Source organism: Austrofundulus limnaeus, unplaced genomic scaffold, assembly GCF_001266775.1.
Source record: "Austrofundulus limnaeus strain Quisiro unplaced genomic scaffold, Austrofundulus_limnaeus-1.0 Scaffold617, whole genome shotgun sequence".
Taxonomy (NCBI): Eukaryota; Metazoa; Chordata; class Actinopteri; order Cyprinodontiformes; family Rivulidae; genus Austrofundulus; species Austrofundulus limnaeus.
In genome coordinates this window covers 76,870-82,830 of record NW_013953019.1, presented here as the reverse complement: position 1 = coordinate 82,830, position 5,961 = coordinate 76,870, and the positions used below count along the sequence as shown (strand labels likewise).

At 42.3% G+C, this 5,961-nt stretch overlaps 1 protein-coding gene across 2 annotated transcripts in view; it reads right to left on the bottom strand.

The window, feature by feature from the left end:
- The window catches only part of abcb11b (ATP-binding cassette, sub-family B (MDR/TAP), member 11b), a 33,137-nt gene that overhangs the window by 20,554 nt on the left and 6,622 nt on the right, over positions 1-5,961 (bottom strand). The window lies entirely within an intron of this gene.

Here is a 5,961-nt window from a genome sequence, read left to right as displayed (position 1 = left end):
ATGGAATGTTGGATGAATGTGCATAGACCTGGGAAGTGTCAGACGTACGGAGGTTGGATTGATGATCCGTTCCACCACATAGGGTCCAATAAAACGGGGGGACATCTTTCTGCAAGAGTCTTTCAGTTTAATATTTTGAGTAGACAGCCATAMCTTTTGCCCGACTTGATATCTTGGTGCCTCAGAACGGTGCCGGTCTGCTCTTTTCTTGTTCTGTTCAGTCTGTTGGAGTGCTTGTTTGGTTTGATGCCAGATACATCTACACCTGCGGATGTGATGCTGAACAGAAGGAACAGAACACTCTGACTCCACCAGTGGAAAAAGTGGAGGGTTATATCCTAGGGAAATTTCAAATGGTGAAAGACCAATAGAGGTGGAGGTATGGGTGTTATGTGCATATTCAACCTAACAAAGATGCTGAGACCAAAGGGACGGATTCTGGTGGGCAACACAATGAAGAGAGGCCTCCAGCTCTTGATTGCAACGTTCTGTTTGTCCATTAGACTGCGGGTGGTAGCCTGATGACAGACTAACAGTGGCACCTAAGGCATTACAAAATGCTTTCCAAACTTGAGAGATGAACTGGGGTCCTCTGTCTGACACAACATCAAGCGGAATGCCATGGAGTCTAACAACATGATTAGACAATAACTGAGCATTTTCTATGGTGGTGGGTAACTTGGGTAGGGCAATGAAATGGGCCATCTTAGAAAATCGGTCAACAATGGTGAGTATGGTGGTATTACCATGGGATGTCGGGAGGCCAGTAACGAAGTCCAACGAGATGTGAGACCAGGGTCGTCTAGGAATGGGCAAGGGATGGAGAAGTCCAGATGGAGCCTGGTGACTACATTTGTTATGGGCACAGACTGTACATGCTGTGACGTATTCTTTTATATCTTTGATGAGTGTGGGCCACTAAAAACAACGTGCTGCTTGGGAGATCATACGATGAGTACCAGGGTGATATGAAAACTTGCTGTTGTGTAACCAGTCCAAAACTTTACCTCTTACAGTAGAGGGAACGAACAATCAATCAGGAGGACCTCCACCAGGGTCTGGCTCAGCTTGCTGGGCTTCTTGGATGGCTTGTTGAATGGGGCAAGTTAGGGCTCCAACAAAACAGGTGGATGGGAGGATGCTGTCCTCTTTCTGGGTTTGGTCTTCTGAAGAAAACTGACGAGAGAAAGCATCAGGTTTAATATTGCGTGAACCAGGTCTGTAGGTTATTGTAAAATTGAATCTGGTGAAGAACAAGGACCAGCGAGCTTGACGGGGATTTAATCTCTTTGCAGACTTTAAGTATGACAGATTCTTATGATCAGTCCATATTATAAATGGTGCCTCTGTGCCTTCAAGCCAGTGACGCCATTCTTACAGTGCCAATTTGATGGCCAACAACTCACGATTGCCCACATCGTAATTGCGTTCAGAAGGTGACAGGCGACAGGAAAAATATGCACAAGGGTGGACCTTACCATCTTCAGACGACCTCTGTGACAGGACAGCTCCCACTCCTGTATCGGAGGCATCAACTTCCACAATGAACTGATCTGAGAGGACAGGATGGTGTAAAATGGGTGCTGTGATAAATCTTCTCTTTAACTCACCAAAGGCTGCATCGGCTTTGGGGTTCCAACGAAAAGTCTTTGGAGTGGAGGTGAGTTGGGTAAGTGGGGCGGCAATCTGGCTGAAATCTTTTATGAAGTGTCGATAGAAGTTTGCAAACCCCAGGAAACATTGCAGTTGTCGTCGATTGGAGGGAACACCGCCTGCCACCGCCTTCACCTTCTGTGGATCAGTCTGAAAATAACCTTTGCCAAAAATGAATCCCAAAAAAGAGACTGACGATACATGAAAATCACACTTTTCAGCTTTGACAAACAACTGGTTCTCAAGGAGTCGCTGAAGTACTGCTCTGACATATTGGATGTGTTGAGTGGTGTTGTGAATAAATGAGTATGTCGTCTAAGTAGACGGACACGAATGAGTTGAGGAAATCCCTTAACACGTCGTTGATAAGGGATTGAAAAACTGCCGGGGCGTTGGTAAGGCCAAATGGCATTACGAGGTATTTGAAATGTCCTAGAAGTGTTTTGAAAGCAGTTTTCCTTTCATCCATTTCTTTGATTCTTACCAAATGGTAAGCATTTCTTAGATCCAGTTTGGTAAACACTGTAGCTGAGTGAAGTTGCTGATAGACTGAGTCAATGAGGGGCAATGGGTATTTATTCTTTACAGTAATCTGGTTACAGTAAGTCCACGATAGCCAATACATGGTCTCAGGCTACCATTTTTTTGCCAACAAAAAAAAAAATCCTGCCCCTAGAGGGGAGGTGGAAGGACGAATGATACCAGAGGTCAGGGACTCTTCGATATAGTTTTTCATAGATTCCCTCTCCGGTCCAGACAGGTTGTAAAGGCGACTGGACAGCAGAGGAGCTCCAGGTAATAAGTCAATCGAACAATCATAAGGTCTGTGTGGTGGGAGAGACAGAGCCTGAGACTTACTAAACACTGGGGCAAGGTCATGATATTCACTAGGAATGGAGGACAAGTCAGTCTTTTCATTGACAACAGGAATGACAGAGCAGGGGGAAATAGCAGCTGATAAACAATTGTTTAAACGATAGTCACTACACCTTTCGATGCTACTTTTAGCCCAGTTAAATGCAGGATTGTGTTTCTTAAGCCATGGATAACCCAGAATGAGTTGAGAAGTAGGGTAACTAAACACAAAAAACTCACCCTCTTCGCGATGATTACCAGATGTGAGGACCAGAAGGTTGTTTACTTTATGAGAAATCTTGGTGATGTTTTCTCCGGTTATTCCAATCACAGGCAGAGGGCGGTCAATGTTTTCTACAGAGATATTCAATTCTTTAACCAAGTCAACAGAGATAAGATTTTGCTCAGCTCCCGAATCCACCAAGGCATGAACAGTAACTTTACTTTGTTTGTGTATCAGTGTGGTGTGTAGAGTAAAGCGTGAGACAGATTTTAAATCGGCATGACCCACCAGAACTGTCTCCTTTACTGATGGGTCCTGGCTTTTACCCGCGATGAACACTTTGTGATGAAATGATCCTTTGAACCACAGTAGAAACATTCTCTGGCTTTGAAGCGTCTCTGTCTTTCTGCAGAAGAAAGACGAGCTCTACCGAGCTGCATGGGTTCTGATTCAGACAAAGGTGTAGCTGATTCAGTTGACGAGAACACAGAAGTGGGGTGAGTAGAGGAAACCCAAGGCTGATGGGAACTGGAGTCTTTTTCACGTTTGCGCTCTCTGAGTCGGTTATCGATCTTAATGGTTAAGTTGATTAACTCATCGAGACTACTAGGTTCATCTCTTGTTGCTAACTGATCTTTTAATTGGTCGGATAAAGAATTAAGAAAAACACCTTTAGCGCCAGATATCGTCCCAACCGGTTTCCTCTGCTTTGATCTGGAAGTCCACAGAATGATCCGCAGCTGACCTCTTTCCTTGGCGGAGAGACAGAATCCTCTTCACTGCTGCCTCCTGCTGGAGAGGATGATCGAAAACCCTTCTGAACTCCTGACGAAAACATTGGTAGGTTAGCGTTTCAAATGAATGAGACTGAAGGAAAGCGTGAGCCCATCTAAGGACTCTTCCTTTAAGGGCATTGACAATGTAAGTGATTTTAGCTTTACTGTCGGGAAACAAGGAAGGAGATCTTGAAATTGCCACACGACACTGAAGCAGGAAACCTCCACAATGGTCCAAATCTCCGTCGAAGAACCCAGAGGGATGGAATTCTGGTTCTCTATGAACAGCAGGAGTAGTGGAAACAGAGACGGGAGCGGCAGCAGAGGGCAGGAGAGTAGCCAATTTGTTGTCTATAGCAACCATATGTGCATATAATCTATCTAAAACACTACTGGAGGTTTGCTGTTGCGAAATTAATTGTTGTAAATATGTTTCATGAGTGTCTAAGCGGTTAAGTTGAGTTTCAATATTTATGGCTACTGGATCTGTCCCAGCTCCGCTTGTTGAACTTGTTGGCTGATACATTCTGATATGATTTACAAAATTGTTCAACAGTCAGCGGAACTAAGAACCAGACCAGGAGACAGAAATAAAAAGGTAAGTGCTTTTTATTTACAGGTGCAGGGTAGCGGGTCATCAGCTGTAAGGGAATGAGGAGATGAGGTGAGTATTTTGAAAGGTTCAGTTTTTCTTTTCAGAGATAATTGAATGTTAATTAAGGTGTTTCTTGTCTTACAGGTCTTCTGGAGGCGAGCAGCACAGAACGGAGGAGGAATCCGAAGACACAGGTGAGTTCCTTTTAGGCAGCGTGGCATAAACATGAAGAGGTGTTCGAGGCTTTTGGCTTTGGCAGGAGGTAATGATTGTCAAACCTGATTGGAATTCTCTTTCTTTGCAGGAACAAGGAGAGGAACCGTCAGCGAGGTAAATCCACCTTAGGAAACAGGACATGAAGGTAAGTACAATCTTCTAAACTTAGAAGCTGAGTGTGGCTTGGATACTACCAGAATGGTAAGATGTATCAGCAAAGATGTTCTTCTTCTTCTTCTTCTTCTTCTTCTTCTTCTTCTGTGAGGTTTAACAGCAGTTGACATCCATTTGGTGTATTACCGCCATCTACTGGAGCTAGCTTTTACTACTTATATCCTCTTATATAGACCTGTTACCTTCAGATAATACATAAAATATTTCTGCCCACCTTTACTAGATCGCCATTCCAATACTTCCTTCAAACAAACAGCACTTGTTATTCCAGTGGACATTTGGTCCAGAAGCTGTTTCCTTTCTTCTGAATATTTACAACAGTCCATAATAACATGATTCACAGTTTCCATACTCTGACAAAAATCACAGTATCCATTATTATGTTTCCCTATGAGAAATAAAGTACTATTTAGATTTGTATGACCTATTCTTAATCTTGTCAATATTGATTCCTCCCTCCTATTTCCTCCCCTATACATGGGTCTGTAAATTACATTCTGTATTGCAAAAAGATGTCTTCCCCTTGTTTCTTGTTACCACTGCTGTTGCCATGTCTGATTTATATGTTTCCAAACAATACTTTTACCTTCTGATTTACATAACTGAATATTAATGTCTATATTTTCCCTGTTAAGAGTGTGTTTAGCTATCTGATCTGCCTTTTCATTTCCCTGAACCCCTCTATGTGCAGGAACCCACATAAACACAACATTTTTTCTTTCCCTAACCAGTTGAGAATGAACTATCAAAGTTCTGATTAATAAATCCTGTCTTGATTTTGATGCTCCTCATCCAATACAGGACAAAGAAGAAACGGAATCACTGCAAATAATAATGTTGAATATAGAGGATAATTTTATCCATTCTAAAGCCATATACTGTATGTGGCATACAGTTCGACTGAAAAAACATTTAAAAAGTCTGACGTTCCCGTTAATGATTGTTTCCTATGCCTTTCCCATGACTCCTGTAAGACAGATTTAGTTGGATGACTATAAAATGACCTGCAAGATTAATCCAATACTTTTCTACGCAAACATAAAGGTAACTCTCCTGATTCAACTAAAATTGCACACACTGGAGATGTTTTGACAGCTCCAATACATAATCTAGGTGCTCTAACTTGGATAACATCTAGTCTTTTTAGAGATGATTCAGCAGCAGATATCAGCAAAGATCTTTCTTCTTTTCGTTTATTGGCGGATTACAAACAACTTTCAGGTGCATACCGCCACACCAGCAAAGATCTGACAGTCAGGATGCCTTATAAAGCCCCAGTGGCTCATGAATCTTCCTCAGGTGTGCAGTGGTGCAGGAAACAATGAGGCAGCCAATCATCAAACATGAACACCAAATAGCCAATCATAACACACTGATAATGTTTTTATACTACAAAATGTAATTATTGCAAACATTTTAATGAAAAAACTTTATCTGCCTATTTTTCCACACACCACTTAAAGTGTATC